The sequence below is a fragment of the Ranitomeya variabilis genome, chromosome 3 (assembly GCF_051348905.1).
Source record: "Ranitomeya variabilis isolate aRanVar5 chromosome 3, aRanVar5.hap1, whole genome shotgun sequence".
Classification (NCBI taxonomy): domain Eukaryota; kingdom Metazoa; phylum Chordata; class Amphibia; order Anura; family Dendrobatidae; genus Ranitomeya; species Ranitomeya variabilis.
This window is the reverse complement of record NC_135234.1, coordinates 474,639,486-474,663,590: the sequence shown is the minus strand read 5'-3', so window position 1 is coordinate 474,663,590 and position 24,105 is coordinate 474,639,486. Positions and strand designations below refer to the sequence as shown.

Sequence of the window (24,105 nt, the reverse complement as noted above, 5' to 3'; positions counted from 1 at the left end):
ATACCTGTTTAATACACAGATATAAAGGCTAATCTATCTGTCCATCTCAACAGCAGAGGTGCTACTTGTACATGGAAGACATATTCCCATAGGCGTCCTTTCGCAGTGTTCTGTTTCGCATATTGTATTAGAACCCTACAGGAAGCAGCTTTGATCGTCACTGGTGAAATAGTTAAACCTATGCTGTCAGACTAAGATTTATATACTATGCAATTTACAGACACAATAAAACACTTTATTCTTTTCAGAGATGAGAGATGCAAGAAAATAAAGTTGCTTTATGTGAGGATGCATGTTATGAGTGATAAGCCTTGGAATAAACAAGGCTCCTCTGGATACAAGAGCTGCACATGTCTGATAGCAAATAAATAATAATACATTAATTTCTTGATATCTCTTCTTCGTACTGACTACTCTTCCCTCATCTGTACCAGGATGCAGTACACATTCCCATAAACAAGACTAACTCTTAAGAGGTCCTTCCTCGGGCAGTTACCATTTGTGGAATTAAAGAAATGAACATAGTTCACACATTGCAGAATTGTTGCAGAAATTTCTGTGTCCATACAAAACCTGTGAAACTCCATGTGCTCATCTACAAGGATGAGCTACTTACTATTTACATGAACTAATCTGGTCCATTATTCCATGTGAAAATTAGCTCATGTGCAATAGCACATAAGCTAACATTGGTCGATTTGCAGTCCACATGCAGTCTGCAAACAACACACGAACCAAAAATACGACCATGTGAACCTAGCTCTATACATTAAGAAAGCACTCCTCCCTTCAAAGTCTCTATGTGCTTATGTAGAAACAGGAAGCCTCTAGTCCCTGCATTTATCATTCTGTCTTCAATCCCTGACCCTGCTGCTCCTCACCTCCCTCCTGCCATTGACTTTTGCATTGACTTATAACTCATACAGGGAAAATTGACCTCCTGATTCTACACAGAGCTTGCAAATCTGCACCTGAGGTCACTGGCAGGTCACCTGCGTTTTTTATGCGTTTTTACATGCGTTTTTTGATGCATTTTTCATGCAGATTTCTGTGTGTTTTTGTAAGCTAAACAAGGATATGCAAAAAAAGGAATTGTGATGCCATTTCTTGTCCAACCTCTTCATTTACATACTCCATTGAAGAATAATGCTTACACACATAGCTAGATAGATAGATTGATTGATAGATACGATAGATGGAAACAATAGATAGATAGATACGATAGACAGATCGATAGATAGCTCAAAAAAAGAGGCAGCTCTCCATTTAATCCGTGAAAATGTGCAAGGTTTAATCAACCCACTTGACTGGGTGACGTTTCAGCTCCATCTGAGCCTTTCTCAAGCAGTGGGTATCTCTACTCGGTGCTTATTTATATGTGTCTCAACAATCAATAATTAGTCCCAATTACATTTTACAGTAAATAAAGTGCATTTACAAGATAGTGCTTTATACAGTACTTAGTTGTAACTACATAAGGTGCTTATGCACAAAGTGCTAAGTGCTTATATGTGTTAAAATATAATTGCTTATTGCCCTTCAGATCTTATAAATTACTTATTCTCTGCGATCGCTATAATAATAATTTCTTTATATCACTCATATTTCCACTTACCCCTAAGAGACATGTGGAATCATGGAGGATGCCATGTACGATAGATGGCGTTCACTGCAGCCCAATGCGCATGTCACAAGCGCGTCACTGCCATGGAGCGCCTCCCTAATTGGTCCGATTGTTAAAACTATGGAATATTAGATGAATATATTTTATTATATTAAGGTCAAATCCATTCCATTTCTGATAAATTAATACAGGTTTAATAATAAAGAATATTTTTTATATATAGCCATAATAGCAAGTGAGTGTATATGAGGTTTTATCTGGCCTGAAATCGTATATGTGCAGATAGCGATGCCACAACAAATATGGCGTCTATTTGCGCTATTGCGCATGCGCTGATGGAAAATTGCCACACAAAGCTTATCATTGGTTAGGGAGGCGCTCCATGGCAGTGACGCGCTTGTGACATGCACATTGGGCTGCAGTGAACGCCATCTATCGTACATGGCGTCCTCCATGATTCCACATGTCTCTTAGGGGTAAGTGGAAATATGAGTGATGTAAAGAAATTATTATTATAGCGATCGCAGAGAATAAGTAATTTATAAGATCTGAAGGGCAATAAGCAATTATATTTTAACACATATAAGCACTTAGCACTTTGTGCATAAGCACCTTATGTAGTTACAACTAAGTACTGTATAAAGCACTATCTTGTAAATGCACTTTATTTACTGTAAAATGTAATTGGGACTAATTATTGATAGTTGAGACACATATAAATAAGCACAGAGTAGGGATACCCACTGCTTGAGAAAGGCTCAGATGGAGCTGAAACGTCGCCCAGTCAAGTGGGTTGATTAAACCTTCCACATTTTCACGGATGAAATGGAGTGCTGCCTCTTTTTTTGAGCTTTCATAAACCTGGTGCAATCATTGGACTGGTTGCCAGAGGCCTTGCACCCGAAGATAAGTACAAGTGTTGTGCTGTTCCCCTTTTTTTGCTGTCCCAGATCAATAGATAGATATGATAGATAGATACGATAGATGGATACAATAGATGTGATAAATGGATACGATAGATAGATAGATAGATAGATAGATACGATAGATGGATACAATAGATAGATACGATAGATATCTATCGTATCTATCTATCAATCGTATCTATCTATTATATCTATCTATCTATCTATCTATCAATCATATCTATCTATCAATCTATCTATCGTATCCATCTATCGTATCTATCTATCTATCTATCTATCTATCTATCTATCTATCTATCTATTGTATTTATCTATGGTATCTATCAATCGATATATCTATCCATTATCTACCAATATATCTATCTATATATATATCTATCTATATATAGATAATAGATAGATACAATAGATGGATGGATGGATATGATAGATAGATATGATAGATAGATACGATAGATGGATGGATGGATATGATAGATAGATATGATAGATACAATAGATATCCATCATTTCTATCTATTGTATCCATCTATCGTACCTATCTATTGATATATCTATCTATTATCTACCGATATATCTATCTATAAATATATCTATCTATAGATATATCAATTGAGAGATATATCGATAGATAATAGATAGATAGATAGATAGATAATAGATAAATAAATAATAGATAGATAGATGGATCCCACATGCGAGAAACTCCTCCGAGATTCTCGCATCTTAATACCCGGCTCTGCCGCCGGCACTCGGGAGCAGAGAGTGCAGCTGCATGTATTATAATGCAACCGCACGTTCCGCTCCCAAGTGCCGGCAGCAGTGCTGGGTATTAACATGCGAGACTCCTCCAAGTTTCTCGCATGTGTGATCCTGGCCTTAAATAAAGACACACACACATGAAATCTGCGTTAGGCTGGGGTCACACTCGTGAGAAACTCACACAAGTCTCTCGCTTCAATACCCGGCACTGCCGCCGGCACTCGGGACCAGAGTGTGCGGCTGCATGTATTTCTATGCAGCTGAACCTTCCAGTCCCAAGTGCCCGCTGCAGTGTGGGGTATTGACCCTGGCCTTAAACGCAATGTTTAATTTAAAAAAAATTATGGCGTGGGCTCCAGCGCAATTTTCTGCACCAGAGAGGGAAAGCCAGCGACTGGGGACCGATGTTTGTAGCCTGGGAAGGGGTTAATACCCATGGAGCTTCCCAGGCTATGAATATCAGCCCGCAGCTGTTGTGAATTTGGATTCTGGGCTCCCCCGGTGGCTACTGGTGGAATTGAACTGGTGTCTTCATCTTCTCTGTTCACCTGTTCCCATCAAGATGTGGGAGTCGCTATATAACCTTGCTGCTCTGTTAGTTGCTTGCCGGTCAACAATGTTATCAGAAGCCTCTCTGTGCTTGTTCCTGCTCCTAGACAACTACTAGATAAGTTGGACTCTTGTCCATGTTTGTTTTTGCATTTTGGTTCCAGTTCACAGCTGTAGTTTCGTTACTGTGTCTGGAAAGCTCTTATGAACAGGAATTGCCACTCTGGTGTTATGAGTTAATGCCAGAGTTTTAAAGTAATTTCTGGATGGTGTTTTTGATTAGGGTTTTCAGCTGACCATGAAAGTGTCCTTTCTGTCTTCTGCTATGTAGTAAGTGGACCTCAAATTTGCTAAACCTATTTTCATACTACGTTTGTTATTTCATCTTAATTCACCGCCAATACATGTGGGGGGCCTCTGTCTCCTTTTGGGGTATTTCTCTAGAGGTGAGCTAGGACTAATATTTTCCTCTGCTAGCATTATTTAGTCCTCCGGCTGGTGCTGGGCATCTAGAATCAACGTAGGCATGCTACCCGGCCACTGCTAGTTGTGTGTTAGGTTTAGTTCATGGTCAGCTCAGTTCCCATCTTCCAAGAGCTAGTTCCTATATATGCTTATGCTATGATCTCTTGCCATTGAGATCATGATAGTTTGACCGGCCCACTAAAGGGTTAAAATCCTTGGCTGAGAAAGGAGAGAAATAAGTAGTCTGCTGAAATTTTTTTTTTTTTTTTTTTTTCTCTCCTTTGAATGGCTCTGTGTCCACCTGTTTGTAATGGATCTTCAGAGTGTAACTGCAGGTTTGAATAATCTCGCCACGAAGGTACAAAATTTGCAAGATTTTGTTTGTCATGCACCTGTATCTGAGCCGAGAATTCCTTTGCCGGAATTTTTCTCGGGGAATAGATCTGGGTTTCAGAATTTTCGAAATAATTGCAAATTATTTTTGTCCCTGAAATCTCGCTCTGCCGGAGACCCTGCACAGCAGGTCAGGATTGTGATTTCCTTGCTCCGGGGCGACCCTCAAGACTGGGCTTTTTCATTGACACCAGGGGATCCTGCGTTGCTCAATGTGGATGCGTTTTTTCTGGCCTTGGGGTTGCTTTATGACGAACCTCATTTGGAGCTTCAGGCAGAAAAATCTTTGATGTCCCTATCTCAGGGGCAAGATGAAGCGGAAATTTACTGCCAAAGATTCCGTAAATGGTCTGTGCTTACTCAGTGGAATGAGTGCGCCCTGGCGGCGACTTTCAGAGAAGGTCTCTCTGATGCCATTAAGGATGTTATGGTGGGGTTCCCTGTGCCTGCGGGTCTGAATGAGTCCATGACAATGGCTATTCAGATCGATAGGCGTTTGCGGGAGCGCAAACCAGTGCACCATCTGGCGGTGTCCACTGAGAAATCGCCAGAGAGTATGCAGTGTGATAGAATTCTGTCCCGAAGCGAGCGGCAGAATTTTAGACGGAAAAATGGGTTGTGTTTCTATTGTGGTGATTCTACTCATGTTATATCAGCATGCTCTAAGCGCACTAAAAAACTTGGTAAATCTGTTTCCATTTGCACCTTACCGTCTAAGTTTATTCTATCTGTGACCCTGATTTGCTCTTTGTCATCTATTACCACGGACGCCTATGTCGACTCTGGCGCCGCTTTGAGTCTTATGGATTGGTCCTTTGCCAAACGCTGTGGGTATGATTTAGAGCCTTTGGAGACTCCTATTCCTCTGAAGGGGATTGACTCCACCCCGTTGGCTAATAATAAACCACAATACTGGACACAAGTAACTATGCGTATTAATCCGGATCACCAGGAGATTATTCGCTTTCTGGTGCTGTATAATCTACATGATGATTTGGTGCTAGGATTGCCTTGGCTGCAATCTCACAACCCAGTCCTCGACTGGAAAGCTATGTCTGTGTTGAGCTGGGGATGTAAGGGGGCTCATGGGGATGTACCTGTGGTTTCCATTTCATCATCCATTCCCTCTGAAATTCCTGAGTTCCTGTCTGACTATCGTGACGTCTTTGAAGAATCCAAGCTTGGTTCGTTACCTCCGCACCGAGAGTGCGATTGTGCCATAGATTTAATCCCGGGTAGTAAATACCCAAAGGGTCGTTTGTTTAATCTGTCTGTGCCTGAACATGCTGCTATGCGAGAATATATCAAGGAGTCCTTGGAAAAGGGACATATTCGTCCATCGTCATCTCCCTTAGGAGCCGGTTTTTTCTTTGTGTCAAAAAAAGACGGCTCTTTGAGACCGTGTATTGATTATCGGCTTTTGAATAAAATCACTGTTAAATATCAATACCCATTGCCGTTGCTGACTGATTTGTTTGCTCGCATAAAGGGGGCCAAGTGGTTCTCTAAGATTGACCTTCGTGGGGCGTATAATTTGGTGCGAATCAGGCAGGGGGATGAGTGGAAAACCGCATTTAATACGCCCGAGGGCCACTTTGAGTATTTGGTGATGCCTTTTGGTCTTTCAAATGCTCCGTCAGTTTTCCAGTCCTTTATGCATGATATTTTTCGCGATTATTTGGATAAATTTATGATTGTGTATCTGGATGATATTCTGATTTTTTCGGATGACTGGGACTCTCATGTCCAGCAAGTCAGGAGGGTTTTTCAGGTTTTGCGGTCTAATTCTTTGTGTGTGAAGGGTTCTAAGTGTGTTTTTGGGGTACAGAGGATTTCCTTTTTGGGATATATTTTTTCCCCCTCTTCCATTGAAATGGATCCTGTCAAGGTTCAAGCTATTTGTGATTGGACGCAGCCCTCTTCTCTTAAGAGTCTTCAGAAATTTTTGGGCTTTGCTAACTTTTATCGTCGATTTATTGCTGGTTTTTCGGATATTGCTAAGCCATTGACCGATTTGACTAAGAAGGGTGCTGATGTTGCTGATTGGTCCCCTGATGCTGTGGAGGCCTTTCGGGAGCTTAAGCGCCGTTTTTCCTCTGCCCCTGTGTTGCGTCAGCCTGATGTTGCTCTACCTTTTCAGGTTGAGGTCGACGCTTCTGAGATCGGAGCTGGGGCAGTGTTGTCGCAGAAAAGTTCTGACTGCTCCGTGATGAGGCCTTGTGCCTTCTTTTCCCGTAAATTTTCGCCCGCTGAGCGGAATTATGATGTTGGGAATCGGGAGCTTTTGGCCATGAAGTGGGCTTTTGAGGAGTGGCGCCATTGGCTTGAGGGGGCCAGACATCAGGTGGTGGTATTGACTGACCACAAAAATTTGATTTATCTTGAGACCGCCAGGCGCCTGAATCCTAGACAGGCGCGCTGGTCATTATTTTTCTCTCGGTTTAATTTTGTGGTGTCATACCTACCGGGTTCTAAGAATGTTAAGGCGGATGCCCTTTCTAGGAGTTTTGAGCCTGACTCACCTGGTAACTCTGAGCCCACAGGTATCCTTAAGGATGGAGTGGTATTGTCAGCCGTTTCTCCAGACCTGCGGCGGGCCTTGCAGGAGTTTCAGGCGGATAGACCTGATCGTTGCCCACCTGATAAACTGTTTGTTCCTGATGATTGGACCAGTAGAGTCATCTCTGAGGTTCATTCTTCTGCGTTGGCAGGTCATCCTGGCATTTTTGGTACCAGGGATTTGGTGGCAAGGTCCTTCTGGTGGCCTTCCCTGTCACGAGATGTGCGAGGCTTTGTGCAGTCTTGTGACGTTTGTGCTCGGGCCAAGCCTTGTTGTTCTCGGGCTAGTGGATTGTTGTTGCCCTTGCCTATTCCTAAGAGGCCTTGGACGCACATCTCGATGGATTTTATTTCAGATCTGCCTGTTTCTCAGAAGATGTCTGTCATCTGGGTGGTGTGTGACCGTTTCTCTAAGATGGTCCATTTGGTTCCTCTGCCCAAGTTGCCTTCTTCTTCCGAGTTGGTTCCTCTGTTTTTTCAAAATGTTGTTCGTTTGCATGGTATTCCTGAGAATATCGTTTCTGACAGAGGGACCCAATTCGTGTCTAGATTTTGGCGGGCATTCTGTGCTAGGATGGGCATAGATTTATCTTTTTCGTCCGCTTTCCATCCTCAGACGAATGGCCAGACCGAGCGGATTAATCAGACCCTGGAGACATATCTGAGGTGTTTTGTGTCTGCTGACCAGGATGATTGGGTTGCTTTTTTGCCATTGGCGGAGTTCGCTCTCAATAATCGGGCCAGCTCTGCCACTTTGGTGTCCCCGTTTTTCTGTAATTCGGGGTTTCATCCTCGATTTTCCTCTGGTCAGGTGGAATCTTCGGATTGTCCTGGAGTGGATGCTGTGGTGGAGAGATTGCATCAGATCTGGGGGCAGGTGGTGGACAATTTGAGGTTGTCCCAGGAGAAGACTCAGCTTTTTGCCAACCGCCACCGTCGTGTTGGTCCTCGGCTTTGTGTTGGGGATTTGGTGTGGTTGTCTTCTCGTTTTGTCCCTATGAGGGTCTCTTCTCCTAAGTTTAAGCCTCGGTTCATTGGCCCGTATAAGATATTGGAGATTCTTAACCCTGTTTCCTTCCGTTTGGACCTCCCTGCATCCTTTTCTATTCATAACGTTTTTCATCGGTCATTATTGCGCAGGTATGAGATACCGGTTGTGCCTTCCGTTGAGCCTCCTGCTCCGGTGTTGGTTGAGGGTGAGTTGGAGTACGTTGTGGAGAAAATCTTAGACTCTCGTGTTTCCAGACGGAGACTCCAGTATCTGGTCAAGTGGAAGGGATACGGCCAGGAGGATAATTCTTGGGTGAATGCATCTGATGTTCATGCCTCTGATCTGGTTCGTGCCTTTCATAGGGCCCATCCTGATCGCCCTGGTGGTTCTGGTGAGGGTTCGGTGCCCCCTCCTTGAGGGGGGGGTACTGTTGTGAATTTGGATTCTGGGCTCCCCCGGTGGCTACTGGTGGAATTGAACTGGTGTCTTCATCTTCTCTGTTCACCTGTTCCCATCAAGATGTGGGAGTCGCTATATAACCTTGCTGCTCTGTTAGTTGCTTGCCGGTCAACAATGTTATCAGAAGCCTCTCTGTGCTTGTTCCTGCTCCTAGACAACTACTAGATAAGTTGGACTCTTGTCCATGTTTGTTTTTGCATTTTGGTTCCAGTTCACAGCTGTAGTTTCGTTACTGTGTCTGGAAAGCTCTTATGAACAGGAATTGCCACTCTGGTGTTATGAGTTAATGCCAGAGTTTTAAAGTAATTTCTGGATGGTGTTTTTGATTAGGGTTTTCAGCTGACCATGAAAGTGTCCTTTCTGTCTTCTGCTATGTAGTAAGTGGACCTCAAATTTGCTAAACCTATTTTCATACTACGTTTGTTATTTCATCTTAATTCACCGCCAATACATGTGGGGGGCCTCTGTCTCCTTTTGGGGTATTTCTCTAGAGGTGAGCTAGGACTAATATTTTCCTCTGCTAGCATTATTTAGTCCTCCGGCTGGTGCTGGGCATCTAGAATCAACGTAGGCATGCTACCCGGCCACTGCTAGTTGTGTGTTAGGTTTAGTTCATGGTCAGCTCAGTTCCCATCTTCCAAGAGCTAGTTCCTATATATGCTTATGCTATGATCTCTTGCCATTGAGATCATGACACGCAGCTGTCTGTGTAGCCTTTACTGGCTATAAAAATAGGGGGATCTCCCAAAAAATGACGTGAGGTCCCCCTATAATTTTTAGCCAGAAAGGCTACACAGACAGCTGCGGGCTGATATTCATAGCCTAGAGAGGGACCATGGATATTGGCCCCCCCTGGCTACAAATACCAGCCCCCAGCCACCCCAGAAATGGCGCATCTGTAAGATGCACCAATTCCGGCGCTTAGCCTCTCTCTTCCCACTCCCGAGTAGCGGTGGGATATGGGGTAATTAGGCGCTTAATGTCACCTTTGTAAGGTGACATTAAGCCGGCTTAGTAATGGAGAGGCGTCAATACGATACCTACCATTGCTAATCCTATAGCTGTAAAAGGGTTAATAAAACACACACATGCAGAATAAAGTATTTTAATGAAATAAAACACCACACAGTTTTGACCATATTTTTATTGCACGCTCATTCCTGCGACGCCCTCGTTCTCTTAGAAAAAAATTGAAAATAATAAACCAACAGTATACTCCCTGTGTCCGACGTAATCCATTTAATAATGAGTGTCCCACGATGAGTCCGGCTCTGCTACATCTTGATGCCTGACATCCAGATGTACCAGAGCTTGTAGATGATCGCTGGAGATAACTCTCCAGCGATCACCTACATTCTAGCACTCACGGTCATTAGACCGTGAGAACCAGCCTTGTGTGACCGGAGATAACCCCCAGTCACGTGCACGGCAGTTCTCGTGGTAAGCTAAGTTATTGTGAAAACTTAGCTTACCACGAGAAGTGCAGTGGACGCGGGACTTCCGGCAATGGGACAGGTAAGCCGGCATAGTAGACATGCGTAGTAAGGTGCGTTAACGCAGTTACTACGTATGTGACTAATCATTAGATGCGGTTTTACCGCATCTAATGATTGTCTATGGTAAATTTAAAGCACGGCAACGGAGCTTCACCGCATTGTAAACAGACATGCTGCAATCTCAAAAGACGCGCCGCATGTCCATTTACACGAGTCTGCCGCCTGCATGCTTTAACGCATAGTGGAGACGGGATTTAATGAAATCCCCTCCGCTATGCTGTAACATCTGGACGCTGTGTGTTTGACACTGTGGCTCTACGCAGCGTCAAACACGCAGCGTTTTCTGACCGTAGAAACACACCCTTATATGGGACTTGAAAACTGAGTGGGTCTTGGGTGGTGCTTACAGGATGGAGGTGTAACTTTCCATTACTGAACACATTTACTATAATTTATGCCTAAAATTAGCACCAACTAAAGTAAGGGATGGTGTATATTTTACTTTCTTATACATGATGGCTAGAGATAAGCTACATTTATTAAGAACCTTGCTCTGACTGCAGCAGCAGCAGGATATCAAGATTATGAAGTGTCAATCTTATTAAATCCACCAGCCCCAAATATTTTGCCATACTCTTGATAGTTAAAAAACAGACATATGTGAGAACTATATTATTACCTTAGTGCCAGAAAACTAGCAAGAAAATCTCGCTAACTATGGTGCACTACTATCACGAGGTATGATAATTTGAACTTACAGTATCTTAGATCCCTATCAAGCTGACCCATGCAGGCTGCATTTAGAGAGAGGCCTTGGCATGTATATCTGCAACAATGGCTCACATTTTGGCTAGTCACTCACCAGCAGCATACTCGACTTTGCTCCCTCTTTCAGAGTGAAACACCATGTGAAAAAGCTGGGTAGGCGCATTTAATCAAATCCTGCAGAGATAGAACTTAACCCTGTCCTACCTGGCTCTGCTATAGTATTTGCATATATATATACACTCACCGGCCACTTTATTAGGTACACCATGCTAGTAACGGGTTGGACCCCCTTTTGCCTTCAGAACTGCCTCAATTCTTCGTGGCATAGATTCAACAAGGTGCTGGAAGCATTCCTCAGAGATTTTGGTCCATATTGACATGATGGCATCACACAGTTGCCGCAGATTTGTCGGCTGCACATCCCAAAGATGCTCCATACAAGGCAGGATGGATCCATGCTTTCATGTTGTTTACGCCAAATTCTGACCCTACCATCCGAATGTCGCAGCAGAAATCGAGACTCATCAGACCAAGCAACGTTTTTCCAATCTTCTACTGTCCAATTTCGATGAGCTTGTACAAATTGTAGCCTCAGTTTCCTGTTCTTAGCTGAAAGGAGTGGTACCCGGTGTGGTCTTCTGCTGCTGTAGCCCATCTGCCTCAAAGTTCGACGCACTGTGCGTTCAGAGATGCTCTTAGGCCTACCTTGGTTGTAACGGGTGGCGATTTGAGTCACTGTTGCCTTTCTATCAGCTCGAACCAGTCTGCCCATTCTCCTCTGACCTCTGGCATCAACAAGGCATTTCCGCCCACAGAACTGCCGCTCACTGGATTTTTTTTCTTTTTCGGACCATTCTCTGTAAACCCTAGAGATGGTTGTGCGTGAAAATCCCAGTAGATCAGCAGTTTCTGAAATACTCAGACCAGCCCTTCTGGCACCAACAACCATGCCACGTTCAAAGGCACTCAAATCACCTTTCTTCCCCATACTGATGCTCGGTTTGAACTGCAGGAGATTGTCTTGACCATGTCTACATGCCTAAATGCACTGAGTTGCCGCCATGTGATTGGCTGATTAGAAATTAAGTGTTAACAAGAAGTTGGACAGGTGTACCCAATAAAGTGGCCAGTGAGTGTATATATATATATATATATATATATATATATATATATATATATATATATATATATCAGAAAAATGAAGGCAGCACTCCAATAGAAAAAGCTTGAGAAAGGTCCACATCCTGGACTGAAACGTCGCACATGGGCCAATAAACCACCTTTATTTTTTCTATTGGAGTGCTGTCTTCATTTTTCTGGATAATAGCATGAGGTTTGGTATATACCTGGAAGGATTTTTTACACCCTTAGTTTTCTTTTGGTGCTGCTTTTTGTTTTCTTTTTCCATATATATATATATATACTAGATGGTGGCCCGATTCTAATGCATCGGGTATTCTAGAATATGCATGTCCACGTAGTATATTGCCCAGTCACGTAGTATTTTGCCCAGTCACGTAGTATAATGCTCCATGCAGTTATGGCCCCATAGATGCCCCATATAATGCTCCATGCAGTTCTTTATGGCCCCATAGATGCCCCGTATAATGCTCCATGCAGTTATGGCCCCATAGATGCCCCGTATAATGCTCCATGCAGTTATGGCCCCATAGCTGCTCCATATAATGCTCCATGCAGTTATGGCCCCATAGATGGCCCGTATAATGCTCCATGCAGTTATGGCCCCATAGATGGCCCATATAATGCTCCATGCAGTTATGGCCCCATAGATGCCCCATGTAATGCTCCATGCAGTTCTTTATGGCCCCATAGACGCTCCATACAGCATTGTGCCACATGTAATGCTGCTGCTGAGGCAATAAAAACAAAATATCCAGGGGGCGGTGCAATGTTGGCACCGAATGAAGCAAACGCATGAGAACTGTTGATGCTTCTGATATTTTCCATGAAATTTCTATTTGATGCATTCCTTTCATTAACTGCTCAAACAGATCTGAGTAGTGAGGTCTTGGTAGCATAACTTTTCCTTTTTGGCAGCATTGAGTAAAGTGATTGTCAGATGGTTTTTCATCAATGAAATTCAGAGAGTCACATTTAGAGAAAACTGCATTCATATTCCCACAGTAGTGTTCATGAATTGTACTTTCATTGTCTGTTACGTAATGTGCAAGTTCTTGAATATTGTCCTGGTCGTGCCTTAGTTGGTAGAGCATTCGTTTTTTATGAATTTGGCGATCATGTTGTTCCTGTCGTACAACAGTTTGTTGTGGTGTCTCCGGTTGGTGACGGTGTCTGTGAGATTCCGCATCCTGGGCTTGTCTGGCAGCAGTTTGTTGTGGTGTCTCCTGTTGGCAACATTGTCTGTGAGATTCCACATCCTGGGCTTGTCTGGCAGCAGTTTGTTGTGGTGTCTCCTGTTCCCGATGTTGTAGTTTTCTTGCTGCTGCTGCTTTTCTGTCATCTTCATTGGCGTATTTTTGTTTATGACCCATTCTAAGATAGAAACACAGGGAGATGCCGCCCATACAGGGAGACGCAGGCACGCACCCTACACAATGGCGGCACTTGACAGCAGTGGAGGACAATGATGATTCCAGAATTCGCGGCAGACTGTGCCCGTCGCTATATATACACTGCTCAAAAAAATAAAGGGAACACTTACAAAACAGAATAACTCCAAGTAAATCAAACTTCTGTGAAATCAAATTGGCCACTTAGGAAGCAACACTGTTTGACAATCACATGCTGTTGTGCAAATGGAATAGACAACTGATGGAAATTATTGGCAATTATCAAGATACACTCAATAAAGGAGTGGTTCTGCAGGTGGGGACCACAGACCATATCTCAGTACCAATGCTTTCTGGCTGATGTTTTGGTCACTTTGGAATGTTGATTGTGCTTTCACACTCGTGGTAGCATGAGACGGACTCTACAACCCACACAAGTGGCTCAGGTAGTGCACCTCATCCAGGATGGCACATGAATGTGAGATGTGGCAAGAACATTTGCTGTTTCTGTCAGCGCAGTGTTCAATGGCTGGAGGCGCTACCAGGAGACAGGACAGTACACCAGGAGATGTGGAGGGGCCGTAGGAGGGCAACAACCCAGCAGCAGGACCTCTACCTCAGCCTTTGTGCAAGGAGGAACAGGAGGAGCACTGCCAGAGCCCTGCAAAATGACCTCCAGCAGGCCACAAATGTGCATGTGTCTGCACAAATGGTTAGAAACCAAGTCCATGAGGATGGTCTGAGTGCCCGACGTCCACAGATGGGGGTTGTGCTCACAGTCTAACACTGTGCAGGACGATTGGCATTTGCCACAGAACACCAAGATTGGCAAATTCGCCAATGGCGCCCTGTGCTCTTAACAGATGAAAGCAGGTTCACACTAAGCACGTGACAGATGTGACAGAGTCTGAAGATGCCATGGAGAGTGATCTACTGCCTGCAACATCCTTCAGCATAACCGGTTTGGCAGTGGGTCAGTAATGGTGTCGGGTGGCATTTCTTTGGAGGGCCGCACAGCCCTCCTTGTGCTCACTAGAGGTAGCCTGGCTGCCATTATTTATCAAAATGAGATTCTCCGACCCCTTGTGAGACCATATGCTGGTGTGGTTGGCCCTGGGATCCTCCTAATGCAGGACAATGCCAGAACATTGCTGGAGTTCCTGCATGATGGAGGCATTGAAGCTATGGACTGGCCCGCCCACTCATGTCTTGCACCATCCACCAATGTCAAGTTGAAACACAGACTGTTCAGGAGTTGGTGGATGCTTTAGTTCAGGTCTGGAAAGAAATCCCTCAGGAGACCATTCGCCACCTCATCAGGAGCAGGCCCAGGCATTGTAGGAAGGTCATACAGGCAAAAGGAGGCCACACAAACTACTGAGCATCATTTCCTTGTCTTGAGGCATTTCCACTGAAGTTGGATAAGCCTGTAACTTCATTTTCTACTGTGATTTTGAGCATCATTCCAACTCCAGACCTCCATGGGATACTAGTTGTGATTTACGTTGATAATTTTTAGGTTTTATTGTTCTCAACACATTCCACTTTGCAATGAATAAATTTTACAACTGGAATATTTAATTCAGTGATATCTAGGATGTGGGATTTTAGTGTTCCCTTTATTTTTTGAGTAGATATATATATGCACACATTGCACACACACTACCATTCAAAAGTTTAGGTCACCCAGACAATTTTCTGTTTTCCATGAAAACTCATACTTTTATTAATCAAATGAGTTGCCAAATAAATTTAAAATCTAGTCCAGACATTGACAAGGCTCAAAAAAAAGATTTTTATTTGAAATAATAATTTTCTCCTTCAAACTTTGCTTTCGTCAAAGAATTCTCCCTTTGCAGCAATTACAGCATTGCATTCATTTGGCATTCTAGCAGTTAATTTGCTGAGGTAATCTGGAGAAATTTCACCCCATGCTTCCAAAAGTCCCTCCCACAAGTTGGTTTGGCTTGATGGGCACTTTTTGCGTACCATACGGTCAAGCTGCTCCCAAAACAGCTCAATGCGGTTGAGATCTGGTGACTGCACTGGCCACTCCATTACAGATAGAATACCAGCTGCCTGCTTCTTCCCTAAACTGTTCTTGCATAATTTGGAGGTGTGCTTTGGGTCATTGTCCTGTTGTAGGATGAAATTGGCTCCAATCAAGCGCTGTCCACAGGGAATGGCATGGAGTTGCAATTTGAGTGATAGCCTTGGTTATTCAATATCCCTTTTACCTTGTACAAATCTCCCACTGGCGTCAGAAACTATTTCAGCATCTTTTCAGTTGTTCTGCATCTCACAAATGTTCTTCTGTGTGATCCAAACACCTCAAACTCGGATTCGTCTGTCCATAACACTTTTTTCCAATCTTCCTCTGTCCAATCTCTGTGTTCTTTTGTCCTTTGCCCATATTAATCTTTTCCTTTTATTAGCCAGTCTCAGATATGGCTTTTTCTTTGCCACTCTGCCCTGAAGGCAAGCATCCCGGATTTGCCTCTTCACTGTAGACGTTGACACTGGTGTTTTGCGTGTACTATTTAATGAAGCTACCAGTTGAAGACCTGTGAGGCTTCGATTTATCAAACTACAGACTCTAATGTACTTGTCTTGCTGCTCAGTTGTGCAGCGGGGCCTCCCACTTCTCTTTCTACTCTGGCTAGAGCCTGACTGTGCTCTTCTCTGAAGGGAGTAGTACACACCGTTGTAGGAAATCTTCCGTTTCTTGGCAATTTCTCGCATGGAATAGCCTTCATGACTAGTGTTGAGCGATACCGTCCGATACTTGAAAGTATCGGTATCGGAAAGTATCGGCCGATACCGGCAAAGTATCGGATCCAATCCGATACCGATACCCGATACCAATACAAGTCAATGGAACTCAAGTATCGGACGGTATTCCTGATGGTTCCCAGGGTCTGAAGGAGAGGAAACTCTCCTTCAGACCCTGGGATCCATATAAATGTGTAAAATAAAGAATTAAAATAAAAAATATTGCTATACTCACCTGTCCGACGCAGCCTGGACCTCAGCGAGGGAACCGGCAGCGTTGTTTGTTTAAAATTCGCGCTTTTACTTGGTTACGTGAAGTCCCGGCTTGTGATTGGTCAGGGCGGCCATGTTGCCGGGACGCGGACCAATCACAGCAAGCCATGACGAAATTACGTCACGGCTTGCTGTGATTGGTCCGCGTCCCGGCAACATGGCCGCCATTAACCAATCACAAGCCGTGACGTCACGGGAGGCTGGACACGCGCGCTTTTTAAAATACGCGCATGTCCAGCCTCCCGTGACGTCACGGCTTGTGATTGGTTAATGGCGGCCATGTTGCCGGGACGCGGACCAATCACAGCAAGCCGTGACGTAATTTCATCACGGCTTGCTGTGATTGGTCCGCGTCCCGGCAACATGGCCGCCCTGACCAATCACAAGCCGGGACGTCACTGGAGGCTGGACACGCGCGCTTTTTAAAATACGCGCATGTCCAGCCTCCCGTGACGTCACGGCTTGTGATTGGTTAATGGCGGCCATGTTGCCGGGACGCGGACCAATCACAGCAAGCCGTGATGCAATTTCGTCACGGCTTGCTGTGATTGGTCCGCGTCCCGGCAACATGGCGCCGTGACCAATCATAAGCCGGGATGTCACTGGAGGCTGGACACGCGCGCTTTTTAAAATACGCGCATGTCCAGCCTCCCGTGACGTCACGGCTTGTGATTGGTTAATGGCGGCCATGTTGCCGGGACGCGGACCAATCACTGCAAGCCGTGACGTAATTTCGTCACGGCTTGCTGTGATTGGTCCGCGTCCCGGCAACATGGCCGCCCTGACCAATCACAAGCCGGGACTTCACGTAACCAAGTAAAAGCGCGAAATTTAAACAAACAACGCTGCCGGTTCCCTCGCTGAGGTCCAGGCTGCGTCGGAGAGGTGAGTATAGCAATATTTTTTATTTTAATTCTCTCTTTTACACATTATTACATTAATGTTGTTGCGATACCCGATACCCGATACCACAAAAGTATCGGATCTCGGTATCGGAAATTCCGATACAGCAAATATCGGCCGATACCCGATACTTGCAGTATCGGAATGCTCAACACTATTCATGACTAAGAACAAGAATAAACTGTCGAGTTTCACATGAAAGGTCTATTTTTCTGGCCATTTTGAGAGTTTAATGGAACCAACAAATGTAATGCCCCAGATTCTCAACTAGCTCAAAGGAAGTTCAGGTTTATAGGTTCTCTAATCAGCCAAACTGTTTTCAGCTGTGCTAACATACTTGCACAAGGGTTTTCAAGGGTATTCTAACCATCTATTAGCCTTCTTACACAGTTAGTAAGCATAAAGTACCATAAGAACACTGGAGTGATGGTTGTTGGAAATGGGCCTCTAAACACCTATGAAGACATTGCATTGCAAACCCGATGTTTGCAACGAGAATAGTTATTTACCACATTAAGAATGTATAGAGTGTATTTCTGAATCATTTAATGTTAGCTTCATTTGAAAAAACTGTGCTTTCCTTTAAAAAATAAGGACATTTCTAATTGACCCTAAACTTATAAACGGCAGTATATATCGGAGAAAATTATTATTTCAAATAAAATCTTATTTTCGAGCCTTCACAATGTCTAGACTAGATTTTAAATTCATTTGGCAGCTCATTTGATTAATAAAAGTATTTCATGGGAAACACAAAATAGTCTGGGTGACCCTAAACTTTTGAATGGTAGTGTATGTATATACGAGTATATATATATATATATATATATATATATATATATATATATATATATATACACACACACACACTGCTCAAAAAATAAAGGGAACACTAAAATACCACATCCTAGATATCACTGAATGAAATATTCCATTGTAAATCTTTATTCATTACATAGTGGAATGTTTTGTTAGCAATATATCCTACAAATTATCAACGTAAATCACAAATAATATCCCATGGAGGTCTGGAGTTGGAATGATGCTCAAAATCAAAGTGGGAAATTAAGTTACAGGCTGATCCAACTTCAGTGGAAATGCCTCAAGACAAGGAAATGATGCTCAGTAGTGTGTGGCCTCCATGTGTCTGTATGACCTCCCTACAATGCCTGAGCATGCTCCTGATGAGGCGACGGATGGTCTCCTGAGGGATGTCCTCCCAGACCTGGACTAAAGCATCCACCAACTCCTGGAAAATCAATCAATAAGTACAATAAAGTACACCTGAGGATCACAAAAATATTGAATACTAAGAGATAAAATATGAACTTCTATTATTATTATTACCAGGTGTACTTCAAGAAAAAAGTGGAAACCACTCTATTGAAGCCAAAAGAGAAACTATCCCAAACTTAAGGATGAAAATATAAATACAGGACTACAGAAAATTCAGATAAAAATACCTTTATTTATAAATATGGCAAAGATAGTATTGATACAAATTTAAAAACAAGTGCTTGTATTTAATTTCCTGTGGTCCGGTATTTATAATTTAGTCCTCAAATTTGGGATAGTTTCTCTTTCAGCTCCTGGACAGTCTGTGCAATGCGATGTTCATGGATGGTGTGAGACATGATATTTGATGTGTTCAATCTGATTCAGGCCTGGGCAACGGGCGGTCCAGTCCAGTGGAGACATTGCCAATCCTGGTTTCTGTGGCAAATGTCAAGCGTCCAGCACAGTGTTGGGCTGTGATTAGTGTTGAGCGATACCGTCCGATACTTGAAAGTATCGGTATCGGAAAGTATCGGCCGATACCGGCAAAGTATCGGATCTAATCCGATACCGATACCCGATACCAATACAAGTCAATGGGACTCAAGTATCGGACGGTATCCCTGATGGTTCCCAGGGTCTGAAGGAGAGGAAACTCTCCTTCAGGCCCTGGGATCCATATTAATGTGTAAAATAAAGAATTAAAATAAAAAATATTGCTATACTCACCTGTCCGACGCAGCCTGCAACTTACCGAGGAAACCGGCAGCCTTGTTTGCTTAAAATGCGCGCGTTTACTGCCTTCCGTGATGTCACGGCTTGTGATTGGTCGCGTGCCGCCCATGTGACCGCGACGCAACCAATCACAACAAGCCGCGACGTAATTTTCAGGTCCTGAATGCCTAGAATTAGGCATTCAGGACCTGAAAATTACGTCACGGCTTGAGATTGGTTGCGTCGCATCACATGGGCGGCACGCGACCAATCACAAGCCATGACGTAATTTTCAGGTCCTGAATGCCTAGAATTAGGCATTCAGGACCTGAAAATTACGTCACAGCTTGTTGTGATTGGTCGCGTCGTGGTCACATGGGCGGCACGCGACCAATCAGAAGCCGTGACGTCACGGAAGGCAGTAAACGCGTGCATTTTAAGCAAACAAGGCTGCTGGTTTTCTCGGTAAGGTGTAGGCTGCGTCGGAGAGGTGAGTATAGCAATATTTTTTATTTTAATTCTTTATTTTACACATTATATCGATCCCGATACCGATTCCCGATACAACAAAAGTATCGGATCTCGGTATCGGAATTCCGATACCGCTAAGTATCGGCCAATACCCAATACTTGCGGTATCGGAATGCTCAACTCTAGCTGTGATTACAACCCCCATCTGTGGATGTCGGGCACTCAGACCATCCTCATAGAGTTGGTTTCTAACCGATCGTGCAGACACATGCACATTTGTGGCCTGCTGGAGGTCATTTTGCAGGGCTCTGGCAGTGCTCCTCCTGTTCCTCCTTGCACAAAGGCTGAGGTAGCGGTCCTGCTGCTGGGTTGTTGCCCTCCTACAACCCCCCTCTCCATCTCCTGATGTACTGGTCTGTCTCCTGGTGGCGCCTCCAGCCTCTGGACTCTACTCTTACAGACACAGGAAACATTGTTGCCACAGCTCGCATTGATGTGCCATCCTGGATGAGCTGCATTACCTGAGCCACTTGTGTAGGATCTAGAGTCTGTCTCATGCTACCACGAGTGTGAAAGCACAACCAAAATTCAAAAGTGACCAAAACATCAGCCAGAAAGCATTGGTACTGAGATATGGTCTGTGGTCCCCACCTGCAGAACCACTCCTTTATTGAGTGTGTCTTGATAATTGCCAATAATTTCCATCAGTTGTCTATTCCATTTGCATAACAGCATGTGAAATTGATTGTCAAACAGTGTTGCTTCCTAAGTGGACAGTTTGATTTCACAGAAGTTTGATTTACTTGGAGTTGTATTCTGTTGTTTAAGTGTTTCCTTTATTTTTTTGAGCAGTGTATATACCTACAGATCTTTGAAATTATTTAAGGCATTATCAGACGATTTAAACTAAGCATGTATTTGCATATAAAGTGATCATTTGGATCCATCTAAATAAATAAAATTGTAAAATTATTTTACTTCTGCTTAAAAAAATCAAAAGGGCAACTATGTATTATCTGTAAATTTATTTTAACTCATCTATCAAAATGCTAGGAAGATGATGTATAGTTGCTAGTGTTGAGCGATACCATCCGATACTTGAAAGTATCGGTATCGGAAAGTATCGGCCGATACCGGCAAAGTATCAGATCTAATCTGATACCGATACCCGATACCAATACAAGTCAATGGGACACCAAGTATCGGATGGTATCCTGTATGGTTCCCAGGGTCTGAAGGAGAGGAAACTCTCCTTCAGGCCCTGGGATCCATATCAATGTGTAAAAGAAAGAATTAAAATAAAAAATAGGGATATACTCACCTCTCTGGTGCAGCCTGGACTTTACCGCCGTAAGCGGGAGCCGTTGTACCTAAGAATGCGCGCTTGAAGGGCCTTAGATGAGGTCACTGCGCTCTGATTGGTCCGTAGCAGTCGCGTGACCGCTACGCGACCAATCACAAAGCCGTGACGTCACCTAAGGTCTTTCAAGCGCTTGAAATACCTTAGAAGATGTCCGCAGCTTCTGATTGGTCGCGTAGCGGTCGCGTGACCGCTACGCGACCAATCACAAAGCCGTGATGTCTTCTAAGGTATTTCAAGCGCTTGAAAGACCTTAGGTGACGTCACGGCTTTGTGATTGGTCGCGTAGCGGTCACGCGACCGCTACGGACCAATCAGAGCGCAGTGACCTCATCTAAGGCCCTTCAAGCGCGCATTCTTAGGTACAACGGCTCCCGGTTACGGCGGTAAAGTCCAGGCTGCGCCGGAGAGGTGAGTATATCCCTATTTTTTATTTTAATTATTTATTTTACACATTGATATTAATCCCGATACCGATTCCCGATACAACAAAAGTATCGGATCTCGGTATCGGAATTCCGATACCGGCAAGTATCGGCCGATACCCGATACTTGCGGTATCGGAATGCTCAACACTAATAGTTGCAACTCTCCTAATTTTATGCATTGCTCACAGCATATGCGCATAGCTGAAACGTTACATTAGTTACAGGATCTTTTAGCCCAGAGTCTATAAATGCATCCTTACTAGATTTCAGATAACTAAAAAGACCCAACTCACCCTTTCCTAAGTTGATCCTGCCAGTGGAGAAACCCAGAACGCATGCCACTGCATGAATTTTACATAGACATGTCTAAGAAAGGATCCTGTTTCCAGTATATTTTAAAAAATATTGTATATATATATATATATATATATATATATATATATATATATACTGGAACTTAGATCCCTTACCTTTCTTGGTCATATTCTTACAGATGACAAAATTATTCCCTCTCCTCAACATCTATGCAATATTCCTGGTTGCTCTAACAGCATAAAAGCATAGTAAAATGCTTTTTATTAACTGTCAGTATTCCTATCTGATCAACATAAGGTAGTTAGAACCAAAGAAATGCCACCTGGTTCATTAAATAGTTAACAGACACAACTGAATTTGCCCTGCTTTATTATGCTGTACAACAATTCAGTGCTATCAGGTCTGTAGTGCAGAATGTCCTTCCAGCTTCAGTAATAAATTGTGCTACTGATGTATTTTCCCAGAATGTTAAAGCTTGTCAATGAAGAAGAAAAAAAAAGAATCTGCAGAATAAAAATTCTAGATAACCCTTAGCATGGGTTTAATTCATTTTAATGTAGCAGTACAATAGCTATGACTGTACAGAGGAACCCAGTCCTGCTGAGCTGCAGGCCAGATTTTCCATTGAGCTTTCGCTACACACAAAGTTGGCTGGTGTGTCGTTCAGCATCCCGGTAGCTCCTTTTTTCCCTCAGACTAGCAATGGCAAAGCTCTGTACAGATGCACTGCTGGATTCTCTGAACTAAAATCAGCTGTGGGACCCTATATTTATTTATTTCAGCATCACCATCAAGGTAAGGCTTCCCGATAGAAAGAACCAGGCTGACAAAGGAGGCTTATTTATTACAGAAAAAAAGGATTCCTGCTCATTCATTTCAGCCAGCATCTTATAGTAAGTCCTCCTTTCTGATGCAGGAGATTGAGAGCAGTAGGTGGGAGGGGGATGCTTTTTGTACTTCCATCCAAAGGTCTATGGGAACTGCTGTATCGTTCCTTGCTGTATTAGAAAGTGATATACTGAAGCCTTCTCCGCTCTGAATATGTAGCTGAAGTGGTGTTTGTGCCCTGTGATATTGTTGGCTGCATGTCATCTCATTCCAACATGTGCATAGGGCCGTCAGTACAGGCACGCAAGGAGCACTCAGCACACTGCCTGTCATTGCTTTTGAAGAGTGTTTGCAGATGATTCTGCCTCACTATAGAAAATGGAGCTAACTTACATAAATTCTTTGGATAATGCAGCCCAGCAAGCAAGCAACTGTATTTCCTTGCTGAATAGCTGATATTGTATGTTGCCATATCCTCATGCTATAAGATATTATAATTGTTAAATATTGTGGGAATTGTCTGGTTGCATATTCTCATCTCATACCCCCCGGTAATTACTTGTGAGTCATGGGTTGATGAGGAGCAAATATATGTCATTTTGTTCACTGTCATGCACAACTCTTGGAAGTACTGCTTGGTGTTATATTGGACACCTAGGATGTTGATAGGTGGATGATGTCCAACAGGATTTCTAGCTGCTATTGCTAAAGAGTTTACCCAAAACTATCACTGGGATGAATTCTGGAGATCATGAGTGCTCTTTACTAGAGGGGAATTGGGTGACCTTACGCTTTTATTATTGAGATATGAAAATGTTTTAGATCACTCAAGACAAAAAATATGCTAAACTAAGTTTATGGATTTAAGTAGCTTGCAAAATGATGGGTCATCGAATGTGGTGAGCACCAACAGTGTCTTCTTTTTCTTTGTTAGACTTGGTTCACGTGTCCAATTGGTGGTGTAGTGAGCAGTAAATGAAATAATGTAGTGAGCAGAGCATGGAAAGGACACAGAAAAGTCGCGTGTTCTTACAGCGCATAGTTTCAGTTTAGTGTATCTTGAAGAAGTAATTCTACGGAAAACCAAATGCGTTAATGGAATTGCATGAAAATAGAAAGACATAATTGGCTTGTATTGTTTTTGTTTCATCTGAATTGGAGAAAAAGCAAAGAATTAGATAACTGCAGCTCGCCTCCCCCACCCCAGCTGAAAAAAAGTTGAAGGTCTAAGCCAGACTAATTT

The 24,105-nt window shown here is 43.4% G+C and overlaps 1 protein-coding gene across 7 annotated transcripts in view; it reads left to right on the top strand.

Moving 5' to 3' along the window:
• The window catches only part of DMD (dystrophin), a 3,762,639-nt gene that overhangs the window by 1,970,878 nt on the left and 1,767,656 nt on the right, over window positions 1-24,105 (top strand). The window contains exon 1 of one of the 7 annotated variants that reach the window (XM_077296695.1): window positions 22,728-22,829. The exons of 5 other annotated variants lie outside the window; for them this stretch is intronic. The gene's annotated coding sequence lies outside the window, so the exon portion shown is untranslated. Of the gene's footprint in view, window positions 1-22,727; window positions 22,830-22,882; window positions 22,928-24,105 lie in introns of those variants that run through there. One more of the 7 variants, XM_077296694.1, reaches the window with a different exon arrangement.